We start from the raw sequence: 15,358 nt of genomic DNA, 5'->3' as shown, positions 1-15,358 counted from the left end.
TCCCGTAACACGAGATACGGACCGTAACTTGGTGAAAATTTCCAGTGAGGTTCTGGAAATTTTCGGGACGTTACGGTCCACTGTTACGGACCGTAACACGAAATACGGCCCGTAACGTCACCGTTACCCTGACAGAATTTTCAGCGAACAGGCTTCAGTAAAATGGGCATAACTCTTTGCACAGATGTCCGTTTGACCCCCGTAAGATACCTTTGGAAAGCTATTTCAAAGGGCTACAACTTTCATCAAGGAAGTTTTCTCAAATTCATAACGGATTTTCATGAAATTTGACTGGAAGGCAGACGTATCAAAAACTTAGCCGATTCTATAGGATTTCAAGTGCCTTACTATTAGCCATATTGAGACGATCATATCGCCTTGCTCCGATCTCTGATTGGCTTGATCCTTATATCGTTAGAAAGGTATTTCTACATACTACAACCTCATTGGGGATACTTTCCCAAATTCAACACCGATCAAGGAGTTATCGCTGCCCGAAATAGGCCTATCAACCATTTTCGCAAAACGTTCAAACCTTCCATGTTTCCACTAGAACTCTAATGGTATGAGCTTAAACTCAGTCCCAAAATGCGGGGTGTTACACTTAGGATATTTCTTCCTTTTTTTCCTTTCTTAATCTGTGGGATTGTAACACAAAATCATTGCAATGCATAGTAATACACATCTTCAGCATCCCACGCCAACATAGTTACATAAAAAGGCACCAGAATTTTATTGAAGATGAAAAAGAGATTATCACACAGTGATGAACAAAGCATTACTGAGATAGCATCTATGTAATGTGATATAGGATACGAACAGACCATAGAGACTCACTTAACAATGAAATGGACCACAACTGTAAAGTACAATTAAAGTTGCTTCATCAGCTTTCTATAACCATCATGCCTTGTAGGTTATGATTTTTTCACTTTCAGGGTAACCTTGTTAATCAAAATGCCTAATGCATCTCCCAGAACGGGTGAAAATACATATGAAGTTGTTGGAACACATTTGTCAAAAGGCATTGTTCCAAATCAAAATTTAACCGGCATCTTCATCTTGCTCAAGCCATCTAGGGGATCATTAAGTGCTTGATGAACCTGCTTTTAATATGAAAACTGGTTCAAAATCATTTCCCCTGACATGTACCTAACAAAGGAGGGAACGAGCTAGTCCCGAAAGACAAGTGTCACGTTGAGCTGACTTGATTCTCCGAATTGCTTGAAGCAAATCCCATCTCAGGTTCCTTTCGCTTTTGACTAACAGTGTTTGGAAGCCTAAGTACCATAGAATGCAGGGACCATCAGAAACAATTGCCCAGATAAACATACACAGGAAAGTTTATACAAACTCCAAAAAAAAAATCTCAGTATTCTAACTTAGATTTAACAATAAAACTCTGCTAAATTTAGTTACCGTGCTTCTAACTTGGAGCTTTTAGGTGTGACAACACATGCGATGTACTCAGCCACTGAATATATAAGAATAAAAAGAAAGAAGAAGAAATAATACCCTAACTGCAAGGTTCTGTTGGAAAATTCGTTGTCTACTGACCCTTCTCACCCTCTTTTAAAATTGAATGCGTCATAGGAAATAACCCTCGGAGCTCATCTAACTGCAGCTCATGAATGTAGGCAAAACATGAGTCAGAAAGGCTGGTACTGTACTTCTAATTTATTTGCCAGCATAAACGAAAAAATTAACATTTCAACTGTATGATTTGGTTTACCTGTCTCCTTGAATGCTCTAGTTGTTGTATCAGCAATTCCTCCTAGAATGTAGAATATTATAGTTCAGACTTCCAAGATTCAACAGCATAGATGTATTCTGGAAAAAAGTTGACTACATCCTGTCACACTAATAAGTGAATAATGAAAGTAAACTTCACACCTTTCTGTTCTTTACGGCTAATAGCCCTTCCATTAGTTGTTGTTCAATCAGCCATAGTTCGTTGAGACCCATACCGTTAAGGTCCTTACCTAACAACTGTCTGAAATAAGAGTCGATCACATAGTTGATGTTCAAACTGCTGTTTGATGTAAATTGTTGGAAAATCTGGCGCGAACCTTTATTTTGAATAATCCTTGAACTCATATCACATTTTGAGTTAGATGTAATGATGTCGAGCCTAATGTCAAAAGTTTATAAATTAGTTTCGTATAGTAATTGTATCACAAAGATAAAAAGCAGTCTTACCTACTTCATACACAGGGAACAAAGGAGTTATATTCTTTTACTTGTCAGAGGTAACTGCCAAAGCCGCAAGGTGAGATTCATTGGCTAACACATGTAATAGAACACGCATTTAGTGTCATTTAACTATAATCGCATGTACAAATTCCCCAATTTACTTGAGCCAAAAAAGTAAACAAGAAAAGATTAGTCATATCACCTAGTGCAGAAACAGAAGAAATGTCCCTTAGATGAGGATTTCTTTTGAACTCGTCTGTTTGTTCGTCGTTGTAATAATAGCAATCCCTTTTTTTCGGCAGATATGAGTTCATACATTTCATGTCGTGTAAGCTTCATCTCAGCATCTCTTTTTGTTGAGCAGGGATGCTTGTTCTTTTCTTCAGAAGCATTTAGCCCTATAGGTTATGTATGTATTTCTATCGTTATTTAATTTGTTTAATTACAATATATCACCTTGTGGCCAAAAAAGGTAACCAGGGGCATGTGCACATTTTTATTATTTTGAAAACAACAAGATCTTTTATCGCACAGTTTATGTTGAACGTCAATATACTCTACAACAGTTATGCCCTCTTTTGAAATTTGATTTTTTGATGTCTAATTTCTGCAATTCGATAATTTAGTTCTACAATTTAGAACTCTTGCATCTTGTCAATAACATGAAATTCGACTCACAGATGCGTGAACTTATACAGTCTTTGTAATAATTGACAATATAGGACAACTTGTAAGTGCACGGCGCATAAAAATGTACTCTTTTTTTTTTTTTGCAGCGCAAAAATAGCGAAAAGCAAGTTAACGCCAACCTGCATAGCACATTTTAGTTGGAATATCTTTTGAATAGGAGAAAGCACTCTTTTTTTCCCAGTGAATAAAACGAAATCCTACAGAAGTGCATGCTAAGCCTCCTATATAAGCAGCCGATTTGCTGCAGTTGCACGCTTCTGATAAATTGTGTCACGCACCTGCTCTTTATACTTGCTCTCACGGGCCATTCGACGTAGTAATGATTGGGATGTCCTCTCCCTCGGTGTGGCCCTTCTTTGGCGATTTGCTTTTAGGAGAAGCATTCTATTTACCTCAGCCTGCTAAACACGCAACTCCACCTTTGTACCCAGTTCAACTTGTTGCCGTCTGTAGCGCATTTCTCCGCTAGAATGCTTTTCCTGCTAATAAAGAGAACTTAGAAGTTGAAACCAACGGAATGGCTTGCACAATCACACAGAATAACCTGTTGCTATACACGAACACAAAACAGTCATTTTACTCATTATATTGTGAAAGTTTTGATGCCAATAGAAAGAAGCTGAAGTCTTCATTAGTGTGAGGTCTCTATTGGAGTCAAAACAAATCCAATTACATATTGATTTGAAAGCCAAATGAGTCATACTATAAGGTCTGAGATACAATGCTAACCAGTCAGGAATCACTTGAATAACTATCCAGATATCTTGTTATTACTCTTGAATAAGCTACTTTTCAAGCAGTCATTCTTTTACCCCACTGATTCATCACATCTCTATCTCATTTCTCTTCAAAAGTAATTGAATTTTCAATTGAAAAAATCAAACAGATGTACATATAAATGATACATATTGGTTTTTCAGATACAAAACCAACACGTGCAATTTTTCAGTCATTTTCTATGGAAATGTTACTTTGTTTAGTGTGGATCAACATCCTTAAAAGTTTATCTTACTTTTAAACTAACATCCCTAGATATGGTATCTTGCATTTTCTTGTGTGCTTGACGTGAGTGCCTGCAAGCATACTCCCATATGTTCTGTGTCTTCAAAATTTCTCGGAGCAAAATAAAAGAAAGAAAAAATTGATCACTTCTGTGTTTTTGTAGAAGTACATGTCATTTACATTCTTTTTATTCTCGTCACCAACGACTTAATTTTTTTAATTATTTCTTCTTCTTTTTCTGTTGGTATAACAATAAAGAATAGAAACAGATCCATTACTTGTAAAATCAGCCATCACAATGAAGTAGTACAAATTCTTACCATGGTACACATTTCATAATCTATCACCAAGTTGTCGAGAAGAGTGGAATTTGTTGGCGGCTTATTCAAGTTATGTGTAGGAGAATACTGGGATACATAGGTACTTGCGTCGTGTCTCAAGCGCTTGATGAATTATCGAATTACCAGACCAGCTATAGACCGGGGACGACAAGGTAAAACACTTTCTCTTTCTTCAGTATCATGTTCTTTCAAATCATTCCAACATAAACCATCTACCAACAAAAGAGTGACAGAAAGTGGAGAAAGATTTCAAAGAAAGAATGATTTTGGTCAGCTCAGGAACGAAATTCTTAGTAAATTTCCTCATTTTGTATTTCTAACCTTTTATCTGTCCTCGGTGGAGTAGTTGGTGCTACAAATGCAACGTTGTGCTACACATCCGCTTGACATAGTGCATTATTGATTTGCTTTCTATCACATGTTGAAACCTAAACATGCTCGACGTAAGCAGGAGAATAAGATAATATTTAGACTACCTTAGTAAAAAAAGAATATTGGTCATAAAAACAGAAAGGCATGAAATTGAACAAGAAGTTCTTTCAGTTTTTCTTCAAGCAAGGCAGCTAGTAAGTCATCGCTGGGTTTGTGTGAACAATGGAATCCCTAACATTACCCATTTTGAAGTCCCCTATTTTAGCTGCAATGTTTTTACAAATAACACAAGCAGTATAAGGAAATGACATATTTCAAAATTTAATACCAATGCTAAGACTAAGGAGTTAATTAAATATGTAACAGGAACAAAAGGAGTATAACTGTCCGACGATTGATTACGTATAGCTCTGTGACAACACACTTTGGGAAAAATAGAAATGAAAAGTTGCATTTTGTTATGTCTTCAGTTTTCCATGTAGCAAAACTAACTTTTTTCTTTTCCTGGTGAGGAAAACAAATATAGATTGTTTTAGTCTTGTTCTGTTTCTTTTTTGTTGGAGAGGAAGCACTGGGAGAAACACAAGCCAAAAAGAATTCTTAGAAGTCTGCACTTCTAAGAATTCTAACAGCGATGGCTTATTTAATTCTTTCTCCTTCTCTCTCTCTCTCTGTGTCTTTCTGTCGAAACAAATAAGCTCTCACAATAAGATTATAGCGAATTTTCTTTTCCAGAAAAAAGAGAAGGGTTGGAAATTATATTTGATCTTTTTCAATTTGCACTATCCGTCAACCTCTAGTTCATGTTTCAATCGACTAGGAAGATGTAAAGGAGTCCGATATTTTATTCAGCCAACTTCGGAAATCCCAAAGAAGCCCAAAATCCTCATAGACTGAAGCAAACACCAGCAGCCAAACAAAATGAAGCAGAATAGCAGGAAAATAACAGTGAATGCTTAACCAATTCGGTGTAAAGCTCACACCCGGTGAGTACTTTTTCAAGCTTGTCGGCAGCAACATCAATTCACAACAGGAAAAAAACAAAAAGATGGTCCAGGAAGGGAAGTGCAGAGCAAATTTCAGTACTTCCAACCCAAAATTTCTTCCATCCCTATGTTAAAGCAATTTCGTAGCGACTCGGCAGAACAGAAACAGAAAGTAAAAATCAGTCTTAATAATATAGCAGTAGCGACATAAAGCTCAAGCACAGTAAAAGCAAGAGAGAACTCTGAGAAGAAGATGTAACTGTGAATTCCAATAAGGTGATACGAACGATGATTCCCAAAGACCAACCCGAAAGCAACAATCAACGAAAATCCACCAAGAGCGGGCAATAAGAGGAGCGAAGAGAAGAAACGTACCGGAGAATAGAGGAGTTTTCAGAACCAGAGAGCAAAGTGGTAGACTGGTAAGAGAAGCGAAGCGGTGACTGTGAGTTCATCCTGAAATGTAATTGAATCACCGAAGTGCCATAGTCCGTAGTGATGAAGCAGGCATGTTGACTCTGAGGTTCCTGCTTATCGCCTCTTATATATTAGTAGTAGAATTAATTAATAACTAGATAGTTGGTGCCCCCGACATTGTTTTGTTAATTGCCTGACATCACAATTTATTGAAAAAGATTAAAATCAGCCACATGACTATGACTACAGAAAAGGTTCAACACAGGAAAATATGTCATTAAAGAAGACTCAAACTTAATGTTGAAAATAGATTAACAATTCTAAACAATATAAAGTAACAGCCAGCTGCTTCTATGTAAAATAGTTGCATAATTGTTACTACAAAACTGAAATCCAAGGGATTTAAATAAGAAAATACTGCTAAAATCAACAAAGAATATTAAGAACAAATTAAATATTAATGGAAGCACATGAAGTTATTCAGTTCTTCCATAACCTCCAATACCGAAGAAATATCAACCACTGTAGTGACCACCATTCTTGGCATATGACTTGCAGGCATCATATAGTTCAGGAAGAAAAAGTGTGGCTGCAGCAGAAGAGTAGCACCTTCAGTTTGTCCAATCTGTTTTGTACTAACCACCTATTACCACATACATTTAAGTGTGCACATCAGGAACACTACAGCACAAAGAAAGTTACTTGCCTTCTGATATCATAACTTTTTGGAAAAATAGACTAATCTGCTGGCATGTAATAACGAAAGGAGGGACCGAATTGCTAGGTATTTTCTTTCTTCTGGCCATGCGTATGATTAATACCATTGAGCTTTGGTACTTTAAAAAGGCCTACGCCCCATACAAACTGTCTGTCTGAGGCTGTTCCTTTTCCGAGTGTCCTGACGCATAGCAGCAGCAGTAGTACAGACTGTGGTATCCCTTTGCCTCTTCTCTAACAAACAACATCAAACATAATTGGGTCGCTGTGCAGTCAAAGTTTTAACATGGCTAGCCTCTGGGTAAGAAGAGCCAGTTGTTCAATATCATTCACCAGACAAAAGGCATTCATTGGAATACCAGCAACAACTTCTGGAAATTGGTGAAACATTTTTAAAGCCCAACCCATTTTCAGAAACAGCAATGTCAGTGACAACATCAATCATGCTTCACAATGTCGCAGAATATAGAATCGGGACTCTACGAGTATATCATAGACAGGAAATGTCATATGAATAGGCATTACATCACATGAATAGGCATTACAGGTAAAGAAGGGATATTTTGCAGTATAATTAAAGCACAACAATATACTTTCAAAACCATTCAGCCTTCCTTCTGTTATTCACTCTGGTCTTGAAACAAATTAACTGTTTTATTCTAAACTTAGGCTTTTATTCACATACACTTTTGAATCTCTCAATAAGCATATCAAAACCATTTCTATTGAAGTAATTATCGAAGGTTGCTGAAAATTCATTCAGTATACCTGAAGCATAAAAATATCTTGGATACAGCAACAGCATAATTAAAGCGCAACAATATACTTTCAAAATCATTCAGCCTTCCTTCTGTTATTCACTCTGGTCTTGAAACAAATTAACTGTATTATTCTAAACTGAGGCTTTTATTCACCTACACTTTTGGATCTCTCAATAAGCATATCAAAACCATTTCTATTGAAGTAATTAGCGAAGGTTGCTGAAAATTCATTGAGTATACCTGAAGCATAAAAATATCTTGGATACAGCAACAACAACAAACCCAGTGTGAGCCCATACGATGGAATTTGAACGGGTTTTTTCAAATTTTAAAAAAGCAAAGACGAACAGAAGCAAAGTGCCAGATCATCAACTCAAACTATAGTAATGCTAAGGAATCTCCGAATACAACAGTCTTTTGTTAATTGACATAAAATACTAAACCGGGAAAAAGTTGAATATTTAACCCTGGTTCTTGTACTGCTCAACATCATCATCAAGGACATCCACCCCAGGAATCACTTGCCCCTCCAGAAGCGCTAAAGTGACACCTCTTCCTATAGAAACGTGGCTCATCCTGTCCGCAAGGCCCATCTTCTTCACAGCCGCAACAGTATGGCCACCAGCTATGATTGTTGTTACTCCCTTTGCAGTAAGCTCTGCTAGTTTTTCTGCAATGGCCTGGATTATATATGCCAAGAGATTATAGATGCAGCCAAAAACAATTAACAAAAGGAAACAATCTAAGACACATATAAACTAGACCAGATAAACAATTCTATTGGCACATAGGGCCTCTTGGTGAAACAAAACAAGATCTTCATTTTATACCTTTGTTCCAGCAGCAAAATTGTCATACTCGAACATTCCCCTAAGGTCCATTCCAGATGATATTTTCTTTTTTATCTAAAGCTTCTCCATAATACTTGATAGAACCAGGTCCAATATCTAATCCCATCGACTCATCACCGATTTTATCTTCTGCAACAACCTAAAAGGCAAAAAAGAAAAGAAAAATACGACTAATAGAAACAGTGAGCAAGAGTCATGAGAATGGGTACAAGTGGAACTAGACACCATTGACAAAAGCCATTTACCTTGCTGATGGCGTTAGCACCAACGCTATCTGCTATCATTACATCGTGAGGAAGACGAAGCTCTACACCTTTTGCCTTTGCCTTCTCCATAACTGATTTTGCCATATCAACCTGGTCCGCTTCCATAAATGAGGTTCCAATAGAGAACCCTTTGGCCTCGTAGAAAGTAAAGATAATGCCTCCACCAAGCAATATCAAGTCAACCTTCTCCAAAAGTGACTCTATCAAACGAATCTTGTTTGATAGTAATTGACCACCAACAATGGCAGCAACTAACTGCGGTGGTTTTGCTAAAACTCCAAAAAGATAGTCAAGTTCCTAATACCATCAAGATTCAGGGTAAGCAACAAAGATGCAAGAAAACTAAGCCACCTACAATGCAGCACAACAATTTCGGTGTTCCCAGCCAAATACATAAACAATTGTTTTAACCAAATTGGATAGCTCCAAGGGTGGTTCTCAAGTATCAAGATCACATTAGAAGATTGTAACACCCCGCATCTTGGAACTGAGTTTAAGCTCATATCATTAGAGTTCTAGTGGAAACACTGAAGGTTTGAACGTTTTGCGAAAATGGTTGATAGGCCTATTTCGGGCAGCGATAATTCCTTGATCGGTTTGGAATTTGGGAAAGTACCCTCAATGAAGTTGTAGTATGTAGAAATACCTTTCTAACGATATAAGGACCAAGTCAATCAGAGATCGGAGCAAGGAGATATTATCGTCTCAATATGGCTAATAGTAAGGCAATTGAAATCCTATAAAATCGGCTAAGTTTTCGATACGTCTGCCTTCCAGTCAACTTTCGTGACAATCCGTTGGGAATTTGTGAAAACTTCCTTGATGAAAGTTGTATCCCTTTGAAATAGCTTTCCAACGGTATATTATGGGGGTCAAACGGACATCTGTGCAAAGAGTTATGCCCATTTTACTGAAGCCTGTTCGCTGGAAATTTCGCCTGTGTTATGGTGGACGTTACGGGCCGTAACACGTGTTACGGGACGTAACAGTGAGCCGTAACACACCAAAAATTTCCAGAACCTCACTGGAAATTTTCACTAAGGTACGGTCCCAAGTTACGGTCCGTCCTTCGTGTTACGGGACCGTAACATGGGGCGTATTTTGGTCCGTAAGTACGTTTCGGGTCACCTGACTTCGAGAGGCCATAACCCTATAATAAATTGGGAATTTGGGAAAACCAAAAGAATGAAAGTTGTAGATAATTGAAATACCTTTCCAACCATAGGTCGTGGGCCCACAGGTGACATTGGCATAGGGAGATATGGATGTTTTAAGACAGAAAGGTCCCAACCCGATTTCAAGTCGGGTCAAACCCATTTCCCCTTGGTATTTAAGGGAAATGCTCAACCCTAGCAGCCCCATTTCCTCATATTTTCTGATTTTAGAGAGAGAGGAAGAGAGAGAGGAGGGTTAGAGAGAGAAAGTAGAGAATCAACCAAGTTGAAGGCCCTGAATCCCGAGGCTCGTGAAGGATAAAGTGTAGTACAAGTTGTTGCCGTCATTCTAAGCTAAAAATCGAACTTGGTGATGTTGATTTCGTGGTGACTACTCATAAAAGGTAATGTTTCTACTCCCTAATCATTTATAGTTGTGAATTGATGAATTCTTGGAAGAATAATAATTGGGTTTGATGAAAAGAATTATATGAACTATGCTAGAGTTGTTGGATTGTTGACTTGGGATTGTTGTATTCATATGGGGTGATGAAGAATGATGTTAATTACATCTAATTGAGATTGTAGAATTAGCTAGAAGTAATAGAATGGGGATTTGGTGAAGAAAACACCATTAATGAGGGTTGTGGAGCTTCATGCCCACCAAGTGTTTGATAAAATGCTTAGATGAACAAAGCATGGATATTGTTGCCAATATAGAATCCCTATGACCTGTATTGCTATAGATTAAAGTTGAAGGGATTGGAGGACATTGTGATACGCTCAAAAGCAGGAAGTTAAGGTATGTAGAACTTCCATCCACATGTGGGAATCTCTACATTCTTCCCCATGATCCATTTCGTAAAATCTATGAAGTTCAAATCCTAGGGCATTAAACCCAACATATTGGTAGCCCGTAATTATGTATGTATGTACATGAATTTTGTATCTATGTTCGTTATTGTATTCCTAATCTTCCATTACGGATATTAGGAATCCTAGCTTAATCCATGAATCATGAATTCTTCCTCATGTGTTCTCATTATGTTCATATGAAACTGTATGATTTTATTTTGCAAGTTACAAGCATGTTTTCAAGTCAATTACAAATATATGATTATGAACTATTGTATTACTCATAAATCAAGAACATGTTTACAAGCTATTTCATGAAACCATGTTTACAAGTTAATTCGTGAAATCATGATTACAAGACAAGTACAAGTTAATTGATGAAAGTCATGGGCTTCTTAGCCAACTATATTATGTTCATGTTTTGGGAGTTGCACGAATTACCGAAAAAGCTCAGATAGCCTGAAACTATGTAGCCACCATAGGACAAGGATCGCTCCGCCCAGTTAGGACGATGCCTTAATTTTACAGTGAATGGATTCATCAGGCACGTTACCACCTTATACCCTGGCAAGGTATAGGGGCTCTGCTGGTCCGGCGAGGTACCAGACTCCACGTATCCACGTGGTGATATCATGTGTCGGTTTATGAAATACTCTCCCTACTTATCATGTTTTACTCATGTTATATATATATATATGTACTCATGCTCATGCTCATGTTCATGTCCAAGTTTTCAGTTTCAGTTCTTATCATGTTATTCCATGTCCCATGTTGTTTCTTTCGGTTGCTTTACATACCAGTACATTCAATGTGCTGACGTCCCCTTTTATTGCCCGGGGGCCTGCATTTCACGATGCAGGTACGGATTTACAGGACGACGCTTCTGCTCATTAGGATTTGCACGTACCAGCTTATTGGTGAGCCCCATCTCATTCGGGGTTTAGACATTTTATTTCTTTATTTAGTTTTGCATCTAAAGGTATGCTGGGCGCCTTGTCCCAGTAAATATGTTTTCCAGTCAGACTCATGATAGAGGTTTCATAGACTAGACAAGTCAGTTATGTCATGTCAGACATTTGGAGTCGTATAGCCATTTTGGCTCACTCATGTTTAAACAAGTATTTTATTAAGTATTATGACTTACCATGTTTTATAAATGCTCATCATGCATTCACGTTATATTCCGCTTATGTTATGTATCATGATGATTCAGCAAGCCATGTGGTTCGCTCGGTCACATGCAGTCAGGCACCGAGTGTCGTGTTACGTCCAGGCCATGGTTCGGGGCGTGACAAAGCTTGGTATCAGAGCCTAGGTTCAAGGATATTTAGGGAGTCTATGAAACCGTGTCCAGTGGGGTCTCTTTTATATGTGTGAGGGCCCCACACATATAAACAGTTGACCACCAAGACATTCAGGATTGTCTCACTTCTTTCATATTCTAGATCGTGCAGTTAGAGCAGTATTTTTAGGATGGCTTCCTAATTCGTGTGTGTACCTGTTTTCAGAAAATGCCTTATAAAAGAAAGTACAAGAAGAAAACCACAGCCACCAGCCAAAGGGCTGCCGCAGAAGTAGCTCACGAAGATACCGTTTCGACTCAGGCAACAGCTCCAGCCGCCCCTACCATTACACCTCCTAGTGCTTCAGATGGGGATGTTAGGAATGCTATCAATATGCTCACACAACTGGTAGCAGCTCAGTCCCAACGTCAGGAATCTGGGTCAAGTTCAGGAGGTAATGGAGAGTCTTCTAAGACGAAGGATTTTCTCAGAATGAATCCCCCAGTCTTTACGGGGACAAAGAAAGATGAGGACCCTCAGGACTACATTGATGCTCTCCAAAAGATCTTCAGGATTATGACAGTTACAGAAACCGAAGCAGCTACTTTTGGAGCTCATTAGCTACAGGGCATTGCTAACACTTGGTATGAATCTTGGGAATTATCCCGAGGTGAGAATGTGCCTGATGCTACATGGGATGAATTTACTAGTGCATTCCTAGACCACTTTATGCCAATAGAGGTCAGAGAGGCTAAGGCTGAACAATTCCTGAAGCTCAAACAAAATGGAAGGTCAGTTCAAGATTACTATTTAGAGTTCGTTAGTCTGGCTAAGCATGCTCCACACATGTTACCCGATATGAGGGCAAGAGTGAGAAGATTCGTTGGAGGTCTCGATTCCCATTTGTATGGTGGAGCCAATATTGTTACACAGAATGGGGCAATGACTATCTCCAAGATGGTTGCTTTCGTGCCAGGGAATGAGACAAGGCTAAAGGAGGAGGAAGCCTTGCAGAAAGAGAAAGACAAGGAGTTCAACAAGAGAGTCAAGTCTACCAGACAGTTCAGCAGGAATGGTAATAGGAAATTCTTTAAGAACAGGTCAGCAGGACCTGCTCCGTCCACAGCAAGTGCCCCACTTCCTAAGTTCCGTAATGATTAAAAGCAGAATTTCAGGCCATCAAATTCTTACTCTCAGGCTAGTGTGGGACAGTCGACTTATACTCATCCGATATGCAGCAAATGTAATAAGAGACACTCAGGTGATTGTCGTGTGGGCACTGATGCCTGTTTTAGATGTGGTCAGAAGGGCCATTTTCAGAAAGATTGTCCATCAGCCAGACAGGGTACTGGAGGTAATGTGACACAATCCATTAATTCAGCAGTCCCTCGTAATAATCAGGCCCAGTAGGGGAACAATTCAGCTAGGTCTGGAAACACAAGCGCTGGGCGAAACTATTTGTATGCATTGACAGGCCGTCGGGATACAGAAACTCGTGTAGATGTTGTTACAGGTACACTAACAGTTTTCACTTTCGACGTATATGCCCTTATTGACCCAGGATCCACTTTATCTTATGTAACCCCATTTGTTGCTAAGAAATTTGGGTTTGAACTTGAAAAATTGTATGAACCCTTTGAGGTGTCCACCCCAGTTGGGGAATCAGTCATAGTTAGACGTATGTATAGGGGTTGCCCAGTTTTAGTCTATCACCGCAGAACCATAGCTGATTTAGCGGAATTAGAAATGGTAGACTTTGATGTGATCATGGGTATGGATTGGTTAGCTTCATGTTATGCCACAGTATGTTGTAGAACTAAAGTGATAAGATTCGAGTTTCCTAATGAGCCAGTCATAGAATGGGAGGGTAATTCAGTAGTACCCAAGGGTAGATTCATTTCTTACCTAAAAGCCAGAAAAATGATTTCCAAGGGTTATATCTATCACCTAGTTCGAGTCAAGGATTCAGATGCCCAGACTCAAACTCTCCAGTCCGTACCAGTTGTAAATGAATTTCCAGAGGTCTTTCCCGAAGATCTTCCAGGAGTCCCTCCTGACAGGGAGATTGAGTTTGGAATTGATTTACTTCCCGATACTCAGCCGATATCTATTCCGCCATACAGAATGGCTCCAGCAGAGTTAAAAGAGTTAAAAGCCCAGTTGAAAGATCTACTTGATAAGGGGTTTATTAGGCCCAGTGTTTCTCCTTGGGGTGCACCAGTCTTATTTGTCCGAAAGAAGGATGGTTCCTTACGTATGTGTATAGACTGCCGTCAGCTGAACAAGGTCACCATTAAGAACAGGTACCCTCTTCCTAGAATAGATGACTTATTTGACCAGCTGCAGGGCGCCTAATGTTATTCCAAGATTGACCTCAGAACAAGCTATCATCAGTTGAAGTTTAAGGAAGTTGATATTCCGAAGACAGCTTTCAGGACCCGTTATGGCCATTTTGAATTTCTTGTTTTGTCTTTTGGGTTGACAAATGCGCCAGCTGCTTTCATGGATCTTATGAACAGGGTCTTCAAGCCTTATCTCGACTTATTCGTCATTGTCTTCATTGATGATATTTTGGTGTATTCCCGTAATGAGGCCGATCATGCAGAACATCTCAAAATAGTGTTGCAAACTCTTAAAGATCGCAAGATTTTTGCAAAATTCTCAAAGTGTGAGTTTTGGCTTAAATCAGTGGCATTCTTAGGCCACGTGATCTTAGGTGAAGGTGTTAAAGTTGATTCTCAGAAAATTGATGTCGTGAGGAGTTGGCCCAGACCCACCTTAGTTTCTGATATAAGAAGTTTCTTAGGTCTGGCAGGCTATTATCGACGCTTCGTAGAATGATTTTCTTCTATTCTGCTCCGTTGACTAAGTTGACTCAGAAGAAAGTTAAGTTCCAATGGTCAGATGCTTGTGAGCGAAGCTTTGAAGAGTTGAAGAAGAGATTGACTTCTGCTCCAGTTTTGACTTTGCCAGAGGGAACTGAAGGGTTCGTGGTTTATTGTGATGCTTTGGGAGTTGGTCTCGGATGTGTCTTGATGCAGCATGGTAAGGTTGTAGCTTATGCATCTCGCCAGCTCAAGGTTCACGAAAAGAATTATCCGACTCATGACTTAGAGTTGGCAGCTGTAGTTTTTGCACTTAAGATATGGCGTCATTATTTGTATGGAGTGCACGTTGATATTTTCACAGATCATAAAATCTTGCAGTATATCTTCAAGCAAAGGGAGCTAAATCTTAGACAGGGGAGATGGCTCGAATTGCTTAAGGATTATGATGTGGATATTCTCTATCATTCGGGGAAAGCGAATGTTGTAGTTGATGCTCTTAGTCGGCGTTCCATGGGAAGTTTATGTCACGACCCGGCTAGGGGCCGTGACGGGTACCCGGGGCTAACCACCGAGCACCGCTCTTCTTAATACTCAATTACTCATTAAATACATCTTTCAGAATTTATAGACGAAACATGTGAA

The 15,358-nt window shown here is 39.0% G+C and overlaps 1 pseudogene; it reads right to left on the bottom strand.

Annotated features, from left to right (window-relative positions):
* Positions 1–1,037: 1,037 nt before the first annotated feature.
* The window catches only part of LOC132601263 (phosphoglycerate kinase, cytosolic-like), a 33,429-nt pseudogene continuing 19,108 nt past the window's right edge, over positions 1,038–15,358 (bottom strand).

Source organism: Lycium barbarum, chromosome 7 (assembly GCF_019175385.1).
Source record: "Lycium barbarum isolate Lr01 chromosome 7, ASM1917538v2, whole genome shotgun sequence".
In the NCBI taxonomy this organism is placed as follows: Eukaryota; Viridiplantae; Streptophyta; class Magnoliopsida; order Solanales; family Solanaceae; genus Lycium; species Lycium barbarum.
Note: the sequence above shows the minus strand (reverse complement) of the source record. Positions and strands in the feature narration are given on the sequence as shown.